Below are 25,752 nucleotides of genomic sequence, written 5' to 3' on the forward strand. Positions count from 1 at the left end.
TTCCCAGGATGACTGCGGCGCAGGACAGCACAAACCCACGCGGTTTGAACCGTCCCGGCTGGAAGCCGGCGTGTGCGTGCACATGCACGTGTGCATGAGAACGTGCGCAGCGGCAAGGCGGCAGAGCTCAGGAACTCTTCCAATGGAAGCAGCAGGGCTGCAAACCACGTCCGAGCGAGGAAGTTGTTACATCAATATTTAGAAAGAAACGCCTGCACCAGCAGTAGAAGGGAGACAGTCTTAATGACCCAGCATTAATGTTTCCAACAAGAGGTAACTCAGGCAACCTAAACATACATAAGATCTGTTCTGGCAGATTTACATTTCCACTCTAGATACCTTTTAGTAAACACTGACTGAGCAGCTTTCAGCCTTAGACACTTCTGTTCGAGAAAATTACTAGGTTCCTGCGGACACAGCCAGACAGGGCTTAAAACTGCGCTGCAGAAGCATTCTGAAGAAGCACGCAATGAGGAGAGCGCATACCACTACAATCGGCGGCGTGTATGAACCCCGTTACCACAGTGCCTGAAGCAGTCCTGTTGTCCTGCATATTTAACAAGTAAATATTTCTCTGTTTTCTCTAAGTTGAGCTTCTGGGAGACATCAGTCCAGCAGTCATCGTGCAAGCCTCAGGCCACACTAACGCAAGTGCAATAACAGTTTATTGGTTTATAAGTTAACTTTCCTACTTTCCCCTGTTTATTTCTTTTGCTGGAAGATAAGTCAACAGGCCAAAGTGATTGTGCCGCTTATTATGCAATTGTTTGTCAGTTAATATTTGTGTTCCAGTGAGGCAAGGACCAGATAACTGATGCCTCAGCAGCTCTGCAGAAGGCCTGCAGAGGTACATCCACGCAGGTCACAAAGCGGCTGTGACCCCCCCAAAAACCTTCCAGTCTGCACCCAGCCAGATGACAGCCGCACTGCCCCGACCCCTGCACGCATTCTCACTGCTCCTCCGGGTACCTGCCACCGCTTACGTTCCTACATCCACAGGACAGCACGCACATGCAAACAGGCTTTCTGAACTTAACTCTGCTTCTCCTTGTTCCAACTTCTACTATAACGTGAGAATAATGGTGACAATCTCTTCTGGCAGAGAGCAGAACTGAAAGGATTAATCTGTTACATCTCTGTAAAAGTACTTCAGTAATTAAGAGGAGCAACTGCTGAACAACATTAGCAACAGGCTAAAACAAAATATAATAAGCAACGGGGACCTCTACTAAAGCAGGCAGCGCGGTGTTAACCTGCCAGCCTGGCCATCCAGCATCCCAAAGTATGGTCCTGCTCCCTCACCCTCTCCACTGATGTTCAAAAGGCATCAGATGTTATTTCTTTTACATTCTGCGCTCCCCTCCACCGCATGCCACTGCTGCTCTTCCTTACGTGTCACCAAATCCATTTTTGTGTTGCTTTTTGCTGGACACCTCACTTGCTCAAATTCATGAAGGAAGCCAGCGCTGCTGAAAAGCTTTGCTGATGCTGAGCAGACGGGTCCCTGGGGCTCCCCAGCTCGGCTCCCCAGCCACGTTGTCTCCTAGCTCTGGTTACAGCCATCAGACAGAGCAGCAAGTCTCCAGCTCGGGCGCTTGCTGTGGCTCAGGACCGCAAACAGGAACACGTGCCTCGGGACGAGGGTCAGGCTGGGGAGGAAAGAGGGGGAACAGGCACGCTGCGCCTGGGGCTGACGGGCAGGGAAGATGCGTTCAGAGAAGACAGCAGGTCAATACCCGACTGGCAGCCAACGACGCGACGTGATTTACCACGTGCTGGGACCACAGGCAGCCCGCGCTGCCGCAGGAGGCAACATGCACAGCACAGACACAGGGCGACCTGGAAAACCCTACCTAGTGGCGTTCCCCATCCGAGCCCTGTCCTCGGCAGAAGTTTAAAGAAAGGCGACACATTCACGTTGTGTCCCACTGCGTCCCTGCGTCCCAGCGGGCTGCCGCTAATCCCTGTCCTCGGAGGGGGCCGCGTGACAGCCACGGGCCGGCTGCTTTGCGCTCGTAGCTCCACGAGCCTTTGGGAGCAGCCTGTGCCACGCTAACAGCAGAGGTGCCCTCCTGCACGGCCGTGCTGCAAGCAGATGCTGCCCCGGGCCCCGGAGCACAGCGGTTCCTCTCCACCCTGCCGAGCCAAGGCAGCCGCGCGCACGGCTACGGACGCTGCAAGCACAGAGCAACGAATATATTTAAAACATGACCTGCAATATGACCTAAATTTTGCTTCTGCAAAATGTAAATTGTAGCTCCAAGTGTCTTCCTCAGGCATCACATTTGCTTTGATTCTTTTTATATTTAGGACACAGGTTTTCTACCCAGTTGGTAGTTCGGGCAAACAAACGAAACGCACAGGGAATTGCACCAAAGAGCAACACCACAGCTAACGGGAAGAAGGTTTGTTTATTTATTTATTTATTTAGGGGGGAGGGGATGTTTAGAACTAACTGTTTGCCAGGTAACACATTAAAACAGCAAGAGCCACAACTGGAAAACTGTGAGAGTTTCGTTGTCCCACTACATTAGTGGCTGAGAGAACTATCCGCTTATGTCTTTAAGTCCTCAAGAAACAGGAGCACTGCAGAACTGCAACACCGGGACCTGATGTCCCACAGCAGAACACATGGCCAGGTAACAACGCCAAGATACAGACTCCCCATTTTCTCTGTCCCCTTTCTAGTTATCTTGTATCATCATTCTAGTTTTGTTTCCGTCCTGTCCTTACTCCTTCATGTGTTACTCTCCATTTTAGGAAGCTGACTCTTCAGAGAAATATCCTGGAAGATGTTTTTCTCAAAAGTATTTGGCAGCAAATCATGCTAAGTGTTTCTTACAAGGTACGTATAGATGCAAGAAAAACCATCAGAGGTCGTCTGCCCTGGTCCCAGGAAACAGAGAAGCAGAACAGGAGGAATCCATCTGTTCCGACCCAAAGGTCTCAGATGCTTCAAGTTGTCAGGCTGTGAGATGGAGGGGCCAAAACACTCACATTCCCCTTCGGCACTCCCCTTTTTCACTGAACACACGCACGACAATGAAATGTATTTGCACGAAGTCAATCCCATCACCTTTCCAGAGTAAAAGTTTCCCTTCACCCCATAGGAAGTTGGTCTACACCTGCCGGTCACAGCAGAACAAGGCACATGAAAAGGGGGCATGAACTGGTTTTCTCCTCTCCCCCACGGGTGGGTGTGCTCGGAAAAGCATCAGCTCCGCTCATTCCCTCACACCTGCATCTCTGAAGTCAAGGGAAGGAGCAGGTGTTAAGGAGAGCCCAACAGTGGTTTAGCAGGAGCTGCACCTCTGGGAATGGATTCGATGTCAAGTGTCAGCAAGTAAATTGCTATTGGCTTCTCAATAAGCAGCAGTAGTGAGCTAAGTGTTTCCCTGTGTTGTGCAGGCTCTCTCCGACTCAATACAGCAGTATTGACAGCACAATCACAGGGTAATCCAGGCTCCACTAATATCTCAGCACTTCCTCATTGAAAATACACTTTCCACTTGGACATCAGCCCATTAGTGCAGGCTCGAATCATAAGCATCTCCTCCGACCCGCTAGGATGCGTAACGGCACAGCCCCCAGCTGCTCCCTGAAGCACAGTCGAAAGAACCACAGAAAAGGGGCTCTTTTTCCAATGAGAAGTCACCAGTGGAAAAAGGATGAAAGGTAATCAAGAAGTCTTTATAACTCAAATCTCTGTAGCTTCTGAAGAAAGAAGAAAAAAAGGAGAGGCATTTCCTTGCTGGACAACAGAAGCTCATTCAGGGAATTAACTCTTCTCTCGCCTCTCACCCTCCATCTGTCATCCTTCCTTCCTATCTTATCTCTGAACTTAGACCATGGATTCCTCCAGGCAGAAGCCTCTCCTTTCATTCACTGAAAACCGGAGGCCTGCCCCGGCACTGCAGAACTACCTACATCCAACTTCCACGCTACAGGGCACAGACGCTCCGGGGGTCGGTCACACTCCTCCGCTGGCAGGGACACCACCGGACGGACGCTGCGCTGAAGTCCCCGGGCACTCGGAGTGCATTCCCCTGCAGGAAGCCTCTTGTGCTCCCCCACAGCTGCTGGCACACCACAACGCAACCCTTTTTAGCCATCTCCTGTCACGCCTGTGTTTTCCTGTATGCTTCTCTAACGTAAACACGGAGCTTCACTGCAACGACTTCATGAAGTGCTCTCCCTGAAAATTAGGTTTTTCACTTGTTTTGGGCTGTATAACAGAAATCAACAGGTCCCAAATACATTGGGGTACTTTATTTTGTCCTAACGTAGTACTGTCACCCATAAATCTTAACATGGCAAGAAGGGGAAAAGTGGCCCTATTTTACAAGTTGTAGCTGTGTTCCAAGTTCAATGTCTTTTAGAAAGTGGGGCTCAAAGTGTCAAAAAAGTCAATCAACTTCACCAGCTACATCTGTAGAGAATTTTGTATCTTACAATGCATACAACTCCTAAATGGAAGCATCATATTGCACAGTGTTTCCAAAAAGGTTATGATGGTTTTCTAAGAATACAAACCATAGTTTGAACTGGTAATTGGACACAGAGGTTGGTTGCGAGGCAAGAGTCTTAAACAGAACCACCAGAAAATACAAATTTTCCCCAAAACAGCTGCTCTAGAGCTGTAGGCAACACACAGGGCCCTGGAGGTTCACACGGAAGCTTTTAGGACCTTCTGGCATGAGCAGCCACTGCCATGCACAGGGGAAGTCACGATGCTTTCACTGGGGGACGAGAAGCTTCACATCACTTCGAACCCACTGGCAGTACAAAAAAAATCATCCAGGTTACTTGCATATTTAGAAGAGCAGGAGACAGAGGAAAGCACATAAAAGATAACACAGCAAGATAAGTTTAAAGACAGCTTTAACACACCTAAATACATATGTGTCAAGAAAAAAAGATCTTAACCATTTCTGCTGTAGCTTCTTGGTTAACTTAGTAGTTAACTTACTAGTTACTTTAGCAGTGCAGCTCACCTTGAATTAAATAACAGAAATGACAGCTTGCTCATGTGCAACAACGTGAACACAAGATCACAGTGAAAAGCCACAGAGATGCTCCAGGAGGGTCCTGTCGGGTTGGACCGACCACCCCGGGAGCTTGCCCTAGCGGCACACGAGAGCACCAGCAGAGCAGCTCCACCGGCAGCACGCACAGGACTCACCCGCAGCTCGCCGCTCTAAATATAGCCTGCACAGGCACACGGCTCCACGTTCCCTACATTCAGAAGTTGCATTCATGTGGAAAGCTGGTGCCTCACAGCACACAGCAAAGAAACGGGACTGCAGAATGGGCTGATACATTCAATTTAGCTTTAATCTATTTTGGTAACAATAACAGCAAAAACAGGAGGACAGACACTTCAAGGAAGGCCAGCCACACAGCAACACACCCAGGGCCTCCTGCCACCCCGCACAACTTCTCCTAAGGACCGTCCCGCAATGATTTCACTGCCACTGCTGCCATAAAAACCAAGCTAATCCAAGTACGCCTTTTCATCCTGCAACCACATCCTGCGATGCCCGGCACAACGCCAGGCCTTCAACCAAACTGATTCACTTCTCTCATCCCCGAGCACCTACCCGTAGCACCTTACTCCCCACCGAAACTGTACCAGCAGCAGAACAGCAGACAAACTCTGAAAAGCAGAGCGCTCCCAACTGCGGCACACCTCGCCACCCAGCTCCCAGCCAGCGCAGCGCTGCCCCGCCGTACGCGGCACGCTTCAGCGAGGAGCCAGCAGAAGCGTTCGGAGAACCCCCCAGCGCAGCACGGCTACTCGGGCATTACAGCTGCCAGGATTACGAAGGCAAGGTCGGGGAGCCTTCTGCTGCCACCAGGGAAGGTTACCCTGCCTGGAGTCAGATGAAGAGCAGATATCTGGCTAGGAAAAGGTTAACGCTGTTTCAGCCTGCGATCTGATAAATGGCTCTGCAGAAAGCAGGTTCTCTCACTTTGAGATATGATGTCACTAACCTTTATTGATCCACAATCAGAGAACTTTGCTTATCTCTCTCCTGTGATATGCTGCCCTCCTGTACTCAACTAGTGTTTAATACACTGCTGGGCATCTTGCACTCTTTATAGCTCACACCACACCTCCGCTAGGCCGCCGGGGACAATATTTTACAGGCTGTGCCAGCCTGGCTACCTTGAGGATACATCGTGGAAAGAAGGAGCAAACAGTGCAGACATGGCCCAGCGTGGTCCATACAGCCTAGCATACGGTGGTGGGTCTTCAGTCTGAAGCTGAGGTGAGTATTGTGCCCTTGAAGTTACTGTTCCTGTGGGAGTGTTTATTTTTACCCAACTTTTACCATTTTACAACATCGATGCTTTCCTTTTAGCCTCAACTTCCTTTTTAATATTCAAGGTGAAACATTAAGTTAGGTGACTAATACAAGAACTATAAATCAACCATTTATTACTGCATGGCGGCAGAGCATTTACCATAAGACTGTATGCACCAAGTACAATGTTTTGCTTCAAATATACTAGCGATTCCTGGAGAACAGCTGAATAGTCAGGCAGGAAAATCTGTAAATTAAACAATTAGATCAGTCACGCGTAGAGACGAACAGAGAGGAGCCTCAGAGAACCGCACAGCGGCAGGTAATTCTATATGGCGTTCTTCAGCTAGATAATGCACAAAGAAATGGCTATGAACTACTCATGTGCATTTCTAGGTTTTTAATTAGGCGCAGCATTACAGGAGAAAAGCCTGTGCCTCGCTGGGGGCAGACCAGTGAAAACCCCTGCACCAGGGGCAGTGCGGCAGGATGGGGAAGCAGCCGCAGAGCACCTGGAGAGCAGAGCCCGGCCCCAGCGCGGCTGCAGGTGGCTCGGACGCTGCGGCAGCACGGGAGGAGCCGCACACGCAAAGAGCTCGGAAACCCCGAGATTTCGGAAAGGAGGGCGAGCACAAGGCAAAAGGAAGGGCATGAATAAAACAGAGGTATTTAAATGTAACAAGGGACAGAAAGAAGTGAACCAGGTGCTCCTACCTTACGCTACCAAAATCAAAGTGACACCCGCTACCGGTGAAAGGCAACGCTCGATCGTGTTAGGGAACACAACGCTGCCAGCCATCGCTGGAGCCAAGAGGCGACAGAGGCTCAAGAACACATGGGAGGTTGGATTTGTAGTAAAACACTGTCAAGGTTTGTTTTGAAGGTTATGCAAACCTTTCTGTTTCAATGGATAATTGGTCCTGTAAAACTCTGGAGAAGAACAGACAGTGACATCTTTTCCAATGTATAGATAATTGTTATAAAACAGCTATGACCTATTTTACTCTTTATCCACCAAGACAAAAAAAAAAGCAATCTTGTATCACCTCAGAACAAGTGCTAGGTTAGGAGTTAAGGTTTTCCCTCCAACAACAAGTGATGAAGCATGGGCACAAGCTATCTAGTGAGAGGCTTTAAGGAGAGGTAGCCTTGTTCTGAGCAAAATCTCTCTTTTGCTAATGCAAAAGTTCCATTCAAAGCCTGTGTTTTAGGACTCTATAAATATACTGCTACACAGGTTGGAAAAGAAGAAAATAAGGAAGAAATATACACTTTGCACAGATCAAATTACTACAAATTACTGTTCTGATCCAGTCTGGTGATTCTTATAGCTTCAGACATGCACTGAACTTTCTTTTTTAATTAAAGGTCTTTTGAACCACATGCTTCTTAAAATAGTAAATTACAGCCTTCATCAATTTGTGGAAATAAATTAGGAATGCTGTCCGACGGACCAGCCTGGACAAAAAGCATAAAAAATCCCAAACTTAGGTTTCCTGCAAGTCAAAAATTAGAGGTTTGGGACTGTAACCTGTTCATACTCTTGCTCAGTCGTTAAGTTCACATACAGAGCACTAAATATTTCAGGATTCACAGAAGGAGAAATGCGAGGCTGGCTGCTGAATCACGCTCTGTTCCTTTAACAGCTGAAACAAAATCACCACAGACCAACCAGAAAAATGTTTCAGCTGATCCCAATCCTAAAAGCAAACCCAGATAAACACAGAGATGCTGCTAATGAATAGTTTTCATCCTAGTGCCGCCTCTCCCTGTCAAATGCCACGTAATATTCATGATAGAAGTCATCCTGGGTTATTCCTCTGCTCCACTGAGAGGTGCAGAAAGTAGTTACCAGCCTTTATGAGCAGAAACGTGCAGAAAAGCAAGCTGAATTCCTAGTCAATTACTTGTACTGCTTAAAATGAGCAAGGTGTTTTCTGCTGGACTAAACTGTGAAAACTTGTGGGTGGCACTCGACCTCAGGACTCCCGTGAAGGCAGCGCGGCACGAGCAGCTGGCGGGGAGCTGGGTCCCGGGGCAGCGTCCCCAGGAGGCAGCAGAAGGCAGCGAGATGCTCCCGAGCAGGCCTGCAAGAGGAGCCGCTGCCCCACACGGGGACCGACGGCCTGGGCGCAGGCCCACAGACGCACGACCAAGGGCCGGAGCCAGCCTTCGCATCCTGCACCACCCTGCGCCTCCAGGAGCAGGGATTAGCACCCGCTGAAACAGACCGAGCATGCATTACCTTCAATTACACCAACCAATTACCTTAAAACAATTACATCAGCACAGGGGGTGCTGAACTGCCCTTTTCTGTATTGACCACAACGACACAAGAGTCAGCACTATGCTGCTTCCAGAGAACCCCTTCGCTATTTCAGGCCATCCACTAGAGAGGTAACTGAATGTCAACAAGCTGCTGAAATAAAGTTTGCATCTTCAGTTAAAGACTGTGGTGTGGAGGGTGTAAGAAAAAAAAAAAAAAGCAACCCCTAAAAACTTATTTGGAAACAGCAGAGAAACCTTGTACCAACCTGACCTTGTGCAGGGAATCAGCATCATCAGGGCGAACAGGATTCAAATATCTCAAGTCTTACACAATGAACTGAGTCAGCTTCAACCTCTGTGTCTTCTTTTTTGAGGATCTGCTCAATACTAAAGATTTTCTTCAGCTTTCCTATTGTCACCGTTTCAGTAATTTATACACCTCTTCTAACCAGGGGAGGAAACCTTGTGCCTGAAAACCTGGTACTCTAACTTCACCATTGCCGCTCGTATTACACGTTAAGCTACCAGAAATTTAAAGAAAGCACTCAGACAGTGTGACTGCTCAGATGGTTCCTACACACACACACACACACAAAAAAAAAAGCTTTTGGGGTAAATATATCCAACTGCAGCTCAGCATCTCCACTCCATTATGGATAGATCATGAGACTCAGCAAATCCCTGCCAAGACGGCAGTACTTGGAATAGTTACAATTTTTAATGTACATCCTCTGCGATAACTTCACAACATCAGGGAAAATACAATTCAATACAGCTAGCACAGAGGTGGCCATCTAAATAACTTAATTTCTGGAGGATATGTCTTTCAAACACACGCATGTTCCCAGGCAGTCTGAAGGAGCTGTCTCGTACCAGTCTCGGCTACTAATTCCTACCAAGATATTTCTGGAAACTGGATCTGCCACAGAACGGGCACTGCAGGACGCGCAGCAGCAGAGAAGTTACTGACCAAAGCACTCTGCACAAACTCCAGAACAAAATTATAATGCTATGGGTATACGTTCCACCTGCTTCACAGCGTTATTACAGCGAGTACCTTCACTTGACTGGATTTAATGAAAGCATTATTACTAGTATATATTTTAAATCTCTCCACTTTTTAGATCAGGCTACCACCGATTTCACCGCCAGCTCCCGGTGCTCTGCTCCGGCCACTGGGTCACCCTGTGAGCCCTCTCAGGAGCGTGGCTGCCTCCAGCCCTGCGAGCCCGCGCTGCTCCCGCTGCCTCGGCCCCACCTGCAAACTCGGTCCTACAAGGCCTCCGATGTGACCGTGCTGCTCTCCCTTTGGGATGGTTTGGCAGGAGCCAGGGCTCTGCCCCAAAAGGCAGAGCAGGAAAGGGAGGGCTTTTTCTTTTCTTTATTTAAAAGGTGCTGCTGGAGGTAGAAACACATGAAAGTCTATGTAGGACAAGGGAAGGAATTATCCCTCCCATTGATTTTCGCTCTGGGGTATTAGAAAGAACACAGCATTTATCTGGAGATTTCTTCCCAAAGCTAACTACGGACTTTCAAACGTAAATGAGACTTGAAAGGGGCTTATCGGGCAAGCGATCTGCTGAAACCATCATCGCTGAAAGTGGGAGCCCCGGCGGGGAGCTCTATGATGCCATTGTTCCTCTCCGGACATCTGAAAGCTGCCATTATTGTCCCCAGCTTCAAACACAGCGCCAAGAGGGCACAGCCGAGGGACACCAGACCCGAGAACTGCAGGGACAGGGAGGTTTTCCCACATCCCTTCCCGAAATCATCGCCTCAGCCTCCCCGCCTCTCCGGGAAGGTTCCCTCCGGCAGGGCCGAGGCCGCCCTGGACCTGAGCACCGCCGCATCGTGGCTTGCAGGCGTCGGCCACCCGCGCCCCGCGCCGTCGGAGGGGTTATCGAGCATCGGGGCAGAGAACCCCGACGTGCGGCCTGGAGACGGGGGCTCACCGCGTCCCTAAACCGCCTCCGTCCTCACGCAGCCTCTGCTCTGCCCTGGCGTAAGGGCAGAAGGCCCGGGGAAGTCCTCCTGCAGTGCTCCCACCCGAAGCCCCGCGCGGCCACCCTGAGCTCCCGCGCCGAGCCCCGCGCCGGCTCGCCGGGAAAGCCTCCGAAGCCTGGCCTGCCGCCCGCTGCCTCTGCCAGGTAGCTGGGAGGTTGTAATTGGTGAGGCAGGAGATTAGAAATATCGGCAGCCTCTAAGTAAGACTTTAATTTACTGGCAGATCAATAGCGCTAGGGTTATATTGGCAAAGTGTCTACAACTCTATTGACTCACGCAATTCCTCTTATCAATTTATCAGAAATCTGGAAGCCAGAAGATATTGTTTGAAGAAAAAAGGCAGCAGGAGTTTGAACACTTAGCATGGGCTGCCCAATCAGGCTCTCAGCACTAAGCATTTTACAGCAGATGTATCTATGGCAAAGGAGGCTAATATATGATATGATTAAGAGCTAACTTGCTTCCTCACATGCCATGCAGCCTTTTCAAGTTGCTTCTTACCTCAGACCTTTGTGCTGAGAGCACCACTAGGACAGAAACAGTCCAACCAGCCCAAAGAGAACAAGAAAAAACTGCATTTCACACTGCAATACCCTAAGTTCAGATCTCCTTTCTGGGCCATACCCAGTCTGAACAACATTTCCTATAAAATGAGCTTTATGAATTTAAAAGACTCCTACAGTGCTGGAAAATTGCTCACACAGATTTCAGAAAAATCAGCATTTCTACACACATACAGAAAATAAGAAAGGTTTGGGAGAAAAATCTCCCCCTTACTTCCCACTCTCAAAGAGTTTGATGCACAGGGACCATTTCCTTATCCCAGTTACCGCCAGACAGCCGTGGCAGGCGCGCAGACAACCTGCGCCGGCATCACCGCGGGTAGGGGCCACGCTGTTGTGCTGGAGAGCAGGGAAGGAGCCAGCAGAACCACCGCCGGCCCTCTCTGCTAAGCACCCTGGCACCCCCCACAAATCTCCTTAACTGCTGTTTTGTGAGACAGGACATAAACACTACCGAAGCGTTTCTGGCCTGAAGGAGTAACCGCACCAAGAAGCGCGCCCAGCGCACGCGGCCACGGCTGAGGCCCTCCTGGAGCCCCCCCCGCCGCACAGGCTGCCCCAGGCCATGGTGCCCGCAGACCCCGCGCCAGGGCTGGATCCTTCCAGGGGCATCCGGACACTCACCCTCAGCAGAGCAGCAGCACGCTGCACCAGGCAGCACCGCCTGCTGAAATTAACCCAAGTTAAACTTTGAGGTCCACCACCAGCGGGTGGGAACACATCCCCCCCCACCTCCAGGCTGAAGGCAGTGAGAGAAGCGTACAGGGTGAGACCTCTTCCTGCTCGCCCCCCCGGCCTCTCCCCTGAGCAGGGGTCACAAAAGCCACCTCTTCAAGGACAACGTCCCCCCCGCAACTTCACTGGACTTGCTCCTAGGGAGTTACAAACTGGGTGTTTAGCATCAGAATGGAGCAGGAACGCGAGACGCTGGGGGCCTTCCTCATCCCCATTCACAATCACACTCGGGTCTGTAACAGGGGAAACCTGATGCCAGGAGGAGAGCAGCTGAACTATTTATATTTGCTTAACACTCCTGTAAACAAATGAAAGCTACAAGGTGCTACCAAGACCCTCTGCGGAGCTCTGCACACATTTGGGAAGGAAGCAGCTCACGCTGTGAGGCTACGGAGAGCACCAGCCCCAGCTCTGCTGCCACCCGCATGCCTGCGGTGCTGCGGCTGGAGGCAGCCCAGGGCGAAGCCAGGCACCGCGGGGCAGGAAGGACAGCTCCGGTGCTCGCACCGCTCCTGTCTGTAGCCAGCCCCCAAAAATAACAGGGAGCACTCCTGGGCCCGCTCATGGGACAGACGGAGTTGGCAGGGAAACGCGAGTCCTCCCCAGCCACGTCCATCCATCCCAAAAAACGTTTCTCATCGTGAAGGGAAGGGGGAGAGACTGCCCCTGCAGCCCCATCCCAGTGGTTCTGGGCATTCTTCGGGAGAAGGATGCTCCAGCCCTGTCGGCCAGCACCTGGTTGAAGGACCGACGCAGCAGACACCGGTCTTCAGGAGAGGAAACCAAGAGGCTGGGGCTGTGCACCCAACCTTGGCCAACTGCCAGGACGGTGCGTGGAGACAGCGCTGCACCTACGCCACATCCGAGCGGAACAGGCCCTCGGTAACGTCCTCCACTCCCACTAAGAGCGTGCAAGACTACGAATGAAGCACAAGTTTAAATTGCCCTGAATTCACACTCAGAAAGAAAGTCCCCAGGTGCCACCTACACGTTGCTGGTCAGCGCTCTGCACAGCGCCCTCCAGGCCCCTCAGCCCCATCACGGCAGCAGAGGCCACGCAGCGCCCTGGCAGCGCTCACGGGCTGGACCTGTCTTAGCAAGACACCAGCTCAGCTGTAACTGAAGTTTCAACTTGATTGGAGACCGTCCCAACTGTTTAATGGCCCTCCTCTTTTCAAATGCAGATTTGAACTTTTCACCCAGGGTCAGGCAGCTGGAGCCCGGCCCGGCCCCAGCAGGGCCCAGGCGCCAGAACCACCCTGCCCCAGCGGGTGCGCAGGGCCGCGCGGCAGCGCACACCTCCCCGGCCCCGGCCCGCAGGGTGCGGGAAGGCCGCGGGTGGCTGCCGGCACTGCCTGGCAGGCCAGAAGGCTCCCCCGTGCCTGGAGCTCTGCTGGGGAAACTCACACCTCCAGGGCAAGAGTGACTGGGCCAGGCTGTCCCGACCTCGGCACAGTCAGGAGGTGCTTGGCAGAAAGCAGAGGGTTAAGGAAAGCCTCACGGGAGGCCCACCCACGACCAGGAACGAGCCATTTCACTGCAGGCTCCGCATCAGGTTCCCACAGCCACAGCTAAACCAGACCGCTACCACCCAGAGCACAACCCAGCGCTTCCAGCCGGTGGTATGGACACAGCCATCCCCCGGGACGGGTAACGCTCAAAGCTGCTACTCGGGGAAGAGCATCGCCTGCTTTTCCAGGGAGAGGACGAGATGTTCAGCTGCTCATTAACTTAAACAGGTATCTACGTCTTACCGCTGCTAGGAAAGTATTTGGGAAAGATTTTAAAAAGAGCAATGCTGTTACAGTAACGGAACGCGAATCGTGGTTCTGCAGGTGACAACGGCCAAGTCACTCACAGTGCCACCCAGGTACCAACTCGTGCCAGGGCAACGCCGCGGCAGCGCCAGTGCTGGCGGTGGGCACAGCCAAGGCCCTGCTCCGCCTCCCCCCGCCCCGGCAGCACGTCGTGCCACCCAGATCCCACAGGGAGCAGCAGGCAGCCGCCACGCGCCGCCCCCATCGCCTCACAGGAGCGGCAGCAATGCTTCACCAGAAGTGACACCTCCGTCCCTGCTCTGCACGGTGAGAGACAAAGGGTGCGATCAGTACGGTGTGAGGGGTCGGGCACCCAGGGGCGGGGCGGCCACCAGCTCCGTAACGGACGAAGCCGCCCGGCACACGGCGCGTGCCCGGCAGCCAGCGTGGCACAGGCTGCGTGGCCGCCAGCCCTCTGGTGCTCCACGAGCCACCACACCACTGAGTGCAGGCACAACCCATCCTCACACCAAGTCACCGGGCACACTGCAAACAAAAGGGAAGAGGTACAAAGATAAAAGGAAAGATACAAATCAACCAGAAGGGAAAGATACAAAGACAGGAAACCCCTGAGAAGGCCAGCAAGCAGGGAGCACTGGGAAAAGTCACCAACTTCTGGTAATTTACTGAAACATTTATTGTTCGTTACAGATGCTGTGTTAGAAAGTTTTTATCTGAACCTTTCAGGGAAAACGGCTCAATGAGCTGGATTGCAGGACGCCTCCTCCATCACTGAGGAACCCCCCCAACGTCAGCGGGACACCAGCACGTCCTAGCTCACAGATCGCTGCTGGGCACCAACAGCCCACACCGCGCGGCTTCGCAGCCTCATCGAGCCATCTTCCCACCAACAGGCTCTCAGCCAGACCAGCAGGATCGGAGGCCTCCGCTCAGAAGTCGCCACTTTTCTTATTCCAGACCCAAAGCATCTCCACACGGGGCCCACCGCGCACCAAAGCTGGCAGACAGGGCAGACGCGCGTGGGCAGCCCGAGGCAGGCGCAGCGAGTGCCAGTGATGCTCGATTCTTCTAAAGCTTGGGAGCCCGTGGGCACCGTCCCAGCTATCGCCCAGCTGCAAACCCCTTCTGTTCCCTCTTTGCAGCCCTGAGGCAGGTGGCCACAAGACCTGCCCGCAGGACAGAGCAAAGCCACCAGCTCGGCGTTATACCAAGCGCTGCACAGCCTTCCCCAAGCCATGCCAGCAGGGGAAGCCCTGTCCTGGAGCTGACAATTACTGCTACACGTGGTCCTGTGATAGCTCTCCTACAGGAAGAACTTACTCTGCACAGAAAAGTCTAGAAACAAAAAGGAGAGGAAGAGGGGCAGGAGGAAGGCATCTGTCTGTCAAAGCCTCCATGAGCACTGCTACGAAAAGCAGCAGTGACTTGCCACAGTGGATGAGCTTTAAAAAAACACCCATGACAAGTGTGGTAGGAGAGTTTCGTACACCAGGAATAATTGCCTCTCCTGGAGCTTTAATCATCAGGGTTGCTACGAGAAACTGACTTTTCTCCCCTTGGATTAATCAAAACCATGTTATTCAGCATGGCAGCAGGACAGGTCTGCAATTCCACATCCCTCTGCCTCGCAGGATGTGAAATGGAAAAGTAAAAGTAAAGGCAGGGGAAAAACACATCAGCTTGGTCTAAAACCCAACCAATGACAAACACCCCTGGGTTTAAGAGGTTCTTCAATGCAGAAGGGTGTTACAGCAGGAAACCAAAATAAAATACCAAAACTCTTTCATTTAGTAGCCATAAGGTGAGGGTGAAAATATGTGGCAACCAGGGCTTCAGAAACAGTAAAAGGCTCTTGACCAGCCAGCCACCACTTCTAGTCGCTCTTGTATCAGGCTGCAGAGCTCCATCCTTGGGAACATTCCCCTCTTCCTGCTGAATCCAGTGCTGGGGAGGTTACTCTATCACACCACAAACTCACTCTTCCACAATCCCATGATAAAACAATAAAGCTCCGAATATTAGCACGGTGGAAAAGAGAGACAACCTAGGGACGAAAGCTTACCAATTTCCGCTGCTGACTTTCCAGTGGCCTCACACTTTACTTGTTTCCTTCCCAGTATCTAGGTGGGACCTCAGAATGCCCTATTCCATTTAAGGCGTTTTATTGCCCAAAGAACTTGCAAGCTAACTAGCACGCAAATAAAACACATGAAAATCAGTAAACAGAGCCAAGAGCCTAAAATACAGAGCCTCGCGCACAGGCTGTCAGCACACAGAGCCCAGGGACATCAACCCCTGCCCCAGCCAGGCGGGGACGGTGCCGCCCCTGCCTCTGCACAGGGGGAGCCACGGCAGCGACCAGAGGCTGCAGCAGTCTCAGGCTCCTCTGTCCTGCCCCTGCTGCTGAGAAGCCAGGGCCCTACCTTTCAGGGTGAAAACAAAGGCTTAACAACAACAACAGAAAGTTCTGACGCAGTAACTGTGAAAAAGGCTTGGCTTGAAGGCAGAAAGGAGGAAGGGAGGGATGAACAAGCAGAGCGAAAAGAGGCAGGAACACAGGATACTCGCAGAACCGCCCAGGCTCCCCTGCCCCTGTGCTGCTCAGCGGGGTCTCGGCAGCCCCCCCGCCCCTGCCGCGGGGCGCTGTGCTGTGCCCACCTCCTCCTCCAGCCCTGGGCACAGCGAGCAGCTCAGCGACGTGCAGCTCTCACGGCTCCGGCAAAAGCAAACACCTGCACAGACCGCAAAAAGCGAGACGGAATGAAAGACTACAAGGAGCAAAATCCTCGAGTCCGAGCTAGCACACAGACACGCTGTTCCCGGGAAGAGGAAATGCCTGCCTTCCCCTCCCCAGAAGTGAAAATCAAACTCCACGCTGATGTCAAAGGCCAGCAGTTCCCACTCCATCCTTGTCATGTCCAGGTCACCAGACAGGCCTTTGGAGCCTCTTGTCTGGCGAGAGTCGTTCATCCGACTGCAGCCAACGCTCTCCACCTCGACATTAGAAAGCAAACACTGCGCCCGTCCAGAGAGGGAGGGCGGCTTGGCTTTCCCCGTCCGCGAAGCCACGGCCACCAGGGCCAGCCGGCAAACGCTCACCGCGTGCCCACAGCACGTCGCCCGCCCGGCCCGCGGAGGCCGTGGCTCAGGCGGCCGGCCCCGGGCAGCAGCCGTGGGGCCAGGCCCGGGCTCCACGCACCCAGGGCCCACGCGCTGCTCCCGGCGTCGCCCGCGCGGCAGGGTGGCACCCGGCCGCCACGTGCAGCGGTGCTGCTGCGGGGGGAGCGGGTGGGCAGGTCAGACACCCGAAATGCGGAGAATAAAGGCCTTTTGCTAAAGCTCCAGGAAGCAAAGAGAAAAAAACGCTAATTAACTCAGCAGCAAGTTGTTAGTATTTGCATATAAATGCAGCCACAAATCATTACAAACAAGCTAGGACAAGCCAGGCCCATTAGCATATACAAATCCAGCCCGGACGGCCGCGCTAGGTGGGTCGCGGAGCAGAGGCAGGCTGCCAGCCTCCTCCTGGGGGGGGCAGGAGGCAGAGGGGCCTTATCTCAGCGAACACTCCCATTACCAGCAGCAACAGAAGCCACAGGGATAAGGTTTCTTTCCATATTAGAAAACAAAACATAACACAACCACACACGTTAAAAAAAAAAAAAAAAAAAGGAACAAAGGAACGGGATGAATTCTCCAGCCTCACCTAAGAGCAAAGTAACAGCACGCCTCCCTTGCACCCCCCTGCACCCCCCGGCCTGCTGCAGCGGCCAGAGCCGGACACAGCTGGGTGTCACCTCTTGGGTCAAGCCACAGGGGTCTCGTCCCGGGGAGCGTAAAGGTGGGCAAAGGGCAAGCATTTAGGGGAACCTGGAGATCCATCAGCTTGATTCCCTGGGACGCTGTGCACCTGCAGGAGCCTTCTCATCAGGGCTCTTCCTCCAGGGAGGATGCAGAAGGCGGCACAAATCATAAATAACAAATCCCACACCTGAGACACCGGAAGAACGTCCCAAATCCAGAAACAATAAAAATGACCTGAAGCACCCAGAGCTACTGCTGTAAGTTCCACAAGCTCACCCTTCCAAAAGCCAAAACAAAAACAGTTTGCTTTATCACACTGCCTTTCGGTGGAGCTTGCCTCCCTGCTCCTGAAACTTCTGGCACTTTTGGGGTGCCGTCAGCACTGCAGGTGTGCCCAGCCACACAGCCCAGGTCCTCCCCAGCGCCTGGTAAGGACCGGGACAGAGTCTGCTCTCTTTGCATTTGCCCACTGCCTAACAATTCACTTGTTACCACAGAAAGAGACTCACCGTTGTAAGAAATTCACTATTTTTCCTCTCACAAAAAGCAATTCCACTGTTTTGGGGGGTTCTGCTTGTTCTTCCCCCCCCCCCCCCCCCCCAACTAGCATCTTAGGATTTAAAAGAAAACTCAAGCAATTACCAGTTTACATCAAGGCTTGAAAGAAAAAAATCCACTTTCTAATTTTAAACAGGAAACTCTCCCTGGCAAGATCCCAAGAACCCTTCCACAGTGACTTTTATTAAATGCAAGTTTCTCGTCGCTGTAACTCGGAGCGGTCTGTCAGCTCTAACAAAGCAAATCGGCAACGTCCTGACTCTGCAGACTGTCCTGGGACTGCCCACTTCTCCCCCCATGAATTATACGGAGCCCCTCCATAAATGGGAAACATCCATTAAACTATGCCCAGGCAGGCATTTTCAAAACAGTGTTTAGAAATTCATTACCTCCTTATCTGCAGTCAATGAGCATGCCTGGTTTCTTAGAGAGGCTGCAGCGTGACACAACTAAACAGGAGCCAAGTTTGAACAATCAAGCAAGACAGAAAGGACGAGCTTCTCCACCACAACAGATAATACATACCTAAATGGTTTTAAGAGTATTAAAGCTGAAATATTCTAGACTAGATTTTTTTTTCCCACCTGAATATAAAGAAGTCACAAAAGCTTCTAAAAGCAGCTCCTACACTCGTGTCCTTCACCACCCGATTTAGAAACCATCCTTCTTGTCCAGCCTCCTGAGTATGTGTTTGCAGGAGTAATGAGTCCTGACTTGGAAGCCAGTTGTTAAGCTCACATTTTCACTCTGGGGTATAAAGTTTTTCTTCACTAATGACTTTGTACAGAATAAACCACTAAGAAATCTTCAATCTGTAGCAACAATCAGAATCCGATGGCTTTATACAGGAATTGCTCTTTAATGACCAGGAAAATGGGCATCTATATAAAGATGTCCATTACTGTTGGAGGACAAAGCTGAAGCGATGTGAAACTGAGCTGAATGTTGTACCGATGTAGCTAAATCACTATAGCAACTGATGGAGGTAAATTAGTGCAACACCCTACACGGACATTCAAGCGTCAGCCAAAGGAGGACGTGATAAAGCACTGCACGCAAGCAAGCGTGTCCATGGGCTGGGCTTGCATCTGTTTATCCCCGTCTGAAATGTTTCAACAAACCTGGTAAAATTTTTTCACTTGGGCCTGTCTTAGCACACAAGTTCAGCTCTGAGTCAATAAAAAGAGAGCCCTTTGCTGCTGCAGATAGCAGAAAAGCATCAGTGGTCCCGATGGGCTCAAGTCCAACGCCACTTTTGCACAAGCAGAGTACACAGCACTGCCGGGTGTGTGGCACTACACCGGGCTACACGCAGGCGGACGCCTCGGCTCGAGCAAGCTCCCCGTCAGCCTTTGGTATTCAGATGTGTATTGCTGTGCAGTCTAAACACGCTTGACTTACAAAGACAACTGGAATACTATGCAAACACAGCTGACATCCAGGAGCAAAACCCAGCCCCAGTACAACCTGCCATCAGGGAGAAGAACATGACATGTGCCGGCCGAGGCAGCTCTCGGCTTTCACCGGTGGCCCGCGCATCGCCCTGCCACCCCCTCCGCTACATATAGTTATATTCCAGGGTGCTACAGTGCTAGCAGAGATGTGAAAGACTGCTTCTAAACGTTATCTTGCAATTGCTTAAATAAAAACAAAATCAGTTTTAAAACCTGCAGCAACTATTTGTTTTGTAACTGCCAAGAACACTAAATAGAAGAGTGAAGGGTTCAAAAACGACTGGGACTATCAGAATCCTGAAGAAGATTGGAAGTCTCTAGGTCAGTCTGGCTGGAGAGACAGGAAGGAGGACATGGAGATAGTCAGTTAATGAACGCCTTGGAGAACTGGAGATAGCTCCTTCAGAGCAACGCTGACCACTGCTACTGCAGAAGACCAGAGGGAAGCAAAGATTTTGTTTTATTTATGTATTTAAGGGGACCAAAACAGAAGTAATCTAGGCTAAACAGCTGCTCTGACATGCTTGCCTTTGGCAGGAGTGGGAGGTAATGACAGAAATCAGTGGGGCACAAAACCTGCAGCAGAGGCTTGCAAGAGCACAGCTGGAGCTGCACAGGTGCAAACACAGCACTGCCCACGGGCGAGAGCTCAGCCTGCAAACAGCCCAGCTGCACGCATGCTCCAGAGGGAAAGTTGCTGGAGAAACTCATGATTAGAGGCAGGAAACCCCACACGGCCGAGTGCGGAAGAATTGCCACTGCAGATTTTAGCAATTCCTGTCTGCAGCCACAAGCAGAGCTGCTGGCTCCCAGCAGCCAGGGCCCCAGATGGGGAAGAACCTTCGGAAGGGCTCAGCTCCCCCTTCCCAAAGAGCTGCTGCAGGGAGAGTCCTGCAAGGCTACGCAGAAATCCTCTGAGTTACACTGCACTGTACTCCTGAAAGAAGAAGAGAGAAAGAAATAAAAGGAAGAAGAGACAAAGAAATAAAAATCACTAAAAGCAGTGCCTTCTTGCACAGCAGCCCTATACCAGGTGCATATTCAGGCCCCACTGCAACGCGCACTTTAAGCTCACACGGTAGCAAAAGAAACGGCCCCTGCTATCACTCTTGGGGAAGGGCACTCTTTTCTGCTTTGCACTACCCCCACTGTGTTTCAGCGCAGTAGTTTCTGCAGTGACACACCGTATCACACGATTATTTCAAATTAAAGGGAAGTTGGAAAAAAAATAAAAAAAGAAACAACAAAAAAGACTGAGGAAGCTTTTTTTTTCCTCCTCTCCTTTGGCAGAGTTTTTCTTACCCAGGTCTCTTCCCTAAACTACTTCCCTATGCCACCGCACCAAAGTCCCGTGCCAGCAAAAAGAAAAAGGATTCAAGGCAAGACTGCTCTAAGCAGCAGCACTGGCTTCAAACACATGCAAAAACTACGGCCTCTGTAACACTTCTTGCTTCTGACTCCTCTTACCCCTGCAAAACAACACAGGCAGCGCTCAGCTCTGCAAGAGATTTCCTTGCCAAGTCTCTGTATACATGAGTAAATGACAAATTCATGCATGCGAATGCAGCTTGATTTTCTCACCATGGTATAAACCTGCTTGCGGACATTCTTATTTTGGTTCGAAATCAACTAGCTTCGGTACAGCTTATAACTGTTTCCAATTCAATTAAGCCAAACTAAAATAAACCATTCTTGAACTGGAAATAATGTCCACGGGGCATTCTAATGTGTAAGTATTTCCTTTGAAAAAATAATAATAAATCAACGCAAACTTTTCTAAGTAGGAAGGTTTGCTAGTAAGATGAGCATATTTGTTATGAAAATCTTTGAAACCGTCAGAATTAGAAACCAAGCACAGCTTCTCACAAGACACTTTTAGAGCTGAATTGTATTGTTTATTTAAGACAGTTAAAAGGATATCACCAGCGTGAAATGAAGTCAACTTCAAAGTCACACAGTTTCAAGTCCTAAACATGCCACAGCAATCTCATTTTAAGAAAACACATGCTCTATTTTTGTTAAGTGTTTCTCTTCCTCTGCTGTGCAAGAGGCTCATACAAGGAAGAAGGAACCTTCAAACAAAACAAAACACATTTACACTCAACACAATGAAATTGTTAAAGAACAAAACCTCCGTCCTCTCTGTTGCAGTGCCCAAAGTAGCTGCTTCTACCAAGACAAGCCCTTGTGCACCATTATCTTCTCTAGTGAACGATCTGTACCGTATGACCCTGAGTCCTGTTTTATTTCTAGTTGTCAAGAAGGCATGAGCAATCCCTGAAAGCAGCGACAAACATCAATTTTGCAGCTAAAACCTGCCCTGGGATTCCCATGTTTTATCCACTGTAACCCTGCCTTACACCTCCACCCAGGCTTCAGGGATCCAGAACATTCTCCTGGGCCGGCGCTGCTGAGCTTCCGTGGAGGGACGTGATCACCAGGACCCACGCACGGAGCCCCCAGGAGCCTGCACGCCAGCGACCGCTGCTCCCACCACCCCACCAGGGTCCTGAGCCCAAACACCGTCGGCCCCAGCAGAAGCCCAGGAAAGCCAGAGCCCAAAGCTGAGGGCGCAGAACGAATCCTGCAGCAAACAAGAACTTTGCTCCCGAGCCCTACTCTGCCAGCTCGTCTCTGTCGAGGTGGCACTTCCCTGCCTGCCTCATAGAGCTGCGACTGCAGAGCTTGCTCCCTGCTTCGAGTGAGCCACTGCCGGCTGGTGCCCAGCAGGCCCGAACCCTCTGCAAAGCTCCGTGAGGCATCCGGCTCCTTCTGCACAGGCCAAGGCAGGCGGTAAGGAGGGAGGTGGCCTGCTCGTGTTCTCTGCTTTCTGTAATGAGCCACGCACTTGGGTATTTCTTCCACGGCCTCAGCAATTCGGCGGGCTGTGCCCTGCACTGTCCCGCCCCTCCTCACCAGAAGAGGCCTAAACGTGCTTTTGACAGGGGACTGAACACAGCAGACAGCTGTATCAGTGCCGAAGACCAGCAACAGAGAAACCACATAATCCACAATCTCCAGAGCATAGCCACGGCTTCTTGCAGAATCTCATCAAAAGCATCTCACTAATCATCGCTGCTTCAGGGGCTTGATACCCAGAAGCACAGCGGGGCTGTGAAAAAGACGGCTGAAGGAAGAAAAACCAGAGTCCTGACATCCAGGTCCTGCCTCAAGTAACCAGACCGTGTTTTACCAGATGGATGGAAATCTCTTCTCCAGACAGCATCCATCACCGCAGAGACGCGGAGTGACGTTACCCGGAGAAGCACCAGTGAACGAACAGTTGGCTGGGACGCTCCCGGTTGCGTCGCCAACTGCACTAGGACCTCACAGGGGGCTTCTGGCAACCAGGTCTATGGCCCCAGCACAGCTGGGAGATCTCAAGGGAGAAGCAAGTTACGTTCCCCCTGCCTGCACACGGACCCCAGCCAGCCAGCGCTCCGCAGCGCAGAACTAAGCCTTCCTCCTCAGCTTGTTTCGAGCAATTCCCTAGGCACTTTCAGAATTTTGCTCCGTTGCTTAAACATCTGCAGTTTCAGGTGGAACCGCTGCAAGCCTGCCATGAAGGGAGCTTTTCATGCAGGGCTGCTCTGGCACCAGACCCACCTGGGGAATTTCCAGGATCTCATGCAAACCTCCAGGACTTCCATTCTGCTCAAAATAACAAGAAAACAGGGGAGAGACTGCTTAAAATAAGACAGCCAAGGGAAAACTCCGTGGCAGCTCTTTCAGACAGCCCCTGCCACTGGCCAAGCAAACGGTTTCTGAAACGGCAGCAGGCACGAGGTGGTGAGGCACCCTCCCAGGGGCCAGCACGCAGCACACGTCCCACTCCACGCACGACAGCGCAGCACGCGGAGGGCACAGGGCGCGCGGCACTGCCTGCTGCACCCCGCCTGCCCTCCTCCAGCACCAGCTGGCCCCACGGACACTTCTCCTCCTTCCTTACCCCACGGCCGCCAACACAGCTCAGCTGCTGGCCCGCGCCTCCACGCAGCTCTCCTGTGGTACAGGAGCCAGCACGCCTCCTGTACGAGCTCATCCCCAGGAACACGGGTTCAGAAGGTACACCTGCCACAATTTCACGCATTGCACCGCTGAGACTCGGAGCCTCTAAAACAACAAATGCTGACGCACCAGTGCGGTGTGCTCCAGAAAGCCACAGAAACAGGAAGGATGAGGAGATGCTACCAGAGGAACACCAGCCACCCACTTCTCCAGCACCGGAGCGTAGGTTTGAGGCACGACCCAGCTCGTGGAGTTGTCCAGGCCCCTCCAGGAGAACCTCTTTGCCCCCAGGCCGACTCCTCGGCCCCACGGGTGCTCCTGAGCCCCCAGCCCAGGCACCCGCTTCCTCTCCCCATCCCGGCGGAGGTGGGTGCGTCACACGCCTGCCGTCAGGCTGAGCTGACGGAAAACCCGGCTCAGGCAGGGAGGTTCACACACACGCAGCCCCTACGCAAGGAAAGGTCAACAAAACCAGGACTCCAGGCACCCGCTCGTAGCAAGCCTACAGAATAAGGCCTGCAACAAATGCAAGCAGCAGCTGCGCCCACTGCAAGGCAGGGAAACGGGGCGCCTGCCAAGAAGCCCGGAGGTACGGCCGTGCACCCGAGAGGCAGGTAACGCGCGGCTCTGCCACCACGAGGTATCACCCCAGCTGGTCACCCTCCTCTTCTGAGATGCCAGGACAAAATCCCGCAGCACATTCAAGGCGCTGGGAAAACAAGCAGGTCTACAGAACGAATTAATTCTCTACGTATAACGTGGACAGAGGAGGAAAGGACATCCTTCTCCAAGACCTCCTACACAATCACAGCTAGAGCCCTACAGCTCCAGGTAGGAAGATATTTATGTATGTACCTGAAAGCAGCAGGAGGAAAGCATAACAGCTTGCGAATTGTCTGGAAGAAGAAAGAAAAGAAGGGAGAAAGTAACACAGAACAAAATTTAAGGATGTAACAATACTTTGGGAATTTAAGATACATTATGATTTTTCATAATAAACCCCCACTTACAGTCTCTGCATGTGAACCAAGTATTATCCCATTTCATACTCCAGCTGAGGCAAACATTTGGTGGCTTGCCCAAAGCCAGCGTCAGAACTGAAACGGATCCTCTGACTTCCAAACAAGCTCACAGTGTTAAGCTGCTTTTAACTGTATGAAGATGAAAAACAGCCAGAAGAAAGGAACTTGGAAAGGAAATATGCAAAACTAAAAGGGACAAAATTAACAGGAGAAAACAAAAGAGGACAAATTTAGGCTCAGACATCTGTAGGAGCTTTCGAGGAGCGAACGCACCAACGCTGCAGGCCTGTCTCCACGAGGAGAGGCTGGGATTCCCTTTCCTCAAAACCGAAGGCAAAAAAGCCGACTGCAGCATCCTGCAGGAGCCAGCAGCGCCCCGAGCCCTGTGAGTTGAGGGCGAGGATCCATCAGGCTCCTTTCACCTCCGGCGGCTGCGGCAGGGCCAAACAACGCCCAGGACACTTGTCCGTGCCCCTGCTCCCCACCACTGCTCCAAGGAAGGGAAAAGCCCCTCTCCCTTCCCCCAGCGCCGGAGCAGCTCTGCCCAGCGGCACGGGCGTCCGGCTCCAGCTCCCAAGGGCCACCGCCGAAGCGCTCTTCCCGCTGCTGGCTCCTCCTAATAGCTTTATGTAAATCACACTCGACTCTCGCAATTTGCCAGTGTGCATTACACTGGGGGGGCCGGGGGGCGCTTCGCGTTAGACATCAACAAAGCAGAAGGTTAATTTGAAACTCACAGCCCCGCTGCTGCGCGCTCGTCTCTCCCTCGCCCTCCCTCCCCGCTCTCCTTTCTGTGCAAAGCCTGACATCTACAGTTCTGTCTGGCGCAGTCAGGGGCTGCTCATCGGAAATGCACGCAGGGACACGGGTACGGCGGCCAGGCGCTCCCGCTCCGAAGCGGTGCGCTGGCTCCCAGAGCAGGCCGGCACAAAGCAGCCTCGGGCCAGAGCAAGGGCCGCCCGGCACCGCTCCTCGGAGGGCTCCGAAGAACCCCAGCGGTGCCACCACGCAAGCTCATCTGCGACCGGCTCCCACCACCACGTATCGACACCCAACGTTGTCGGATGGACAAAACCTAAGGAGAGCGACGGCCTCATCGCGCCGTCTCAGCAGCTGGATGCAGGAGCTTATCCGCACCCCAGCTCCTCAGGGGCAACCCTTCTGCTCTGCTTCTGGAGGCGTCCCAGCTTCTGCAACACAAGAGGTACAGGTGAAACACACAAGCCGCCGTGCACAGCCTGAATTCAAAA

The 25,752-nt window shown here is 52.1% G+C and overlaps 1 protein-coding gene across 13 annotated transcripts in view; it reads right to left on the reverse strand.

The window, feature by feature from the left end:
- ZFHX3 (zinc finger homeobox 3) overlaps positions 1-25,752 on the reverse strand; it is a 618,952-nt gene that overhangs the window by 141,303 nt on the left and 451,897 nt on the right. Inside the window, exon 1 of one of the 13 annotated variants that reach the window (XM_080552444.1) lies at positions 1-25,692. This exon is cut by the window's left edge and continues 12,211 nt beyond it. The exons of the other annotated variants lie outside the window; for them this stretch is intronic. The gene's annotated coding sequence lies outside the window, so the exon portion shown is untranslated. Of the gene's footprint in view, positions 25,693-25,752 lie in introns of those variants that run through there. 13 annotated transcript variants of the gene reach the window in all.

This window comes from Anser brachyrhynchus (genome assembly GCF_964034855.1).
Source record: "Anser brachyrhynchus genome assembly, chromosome: 12".
Taxonomy (NCBI): Eukaryota; Metazoa; Chordata; class Aves; order Anseriformes; family Anatidae; genus Anser; species Anser brachyrhynchus.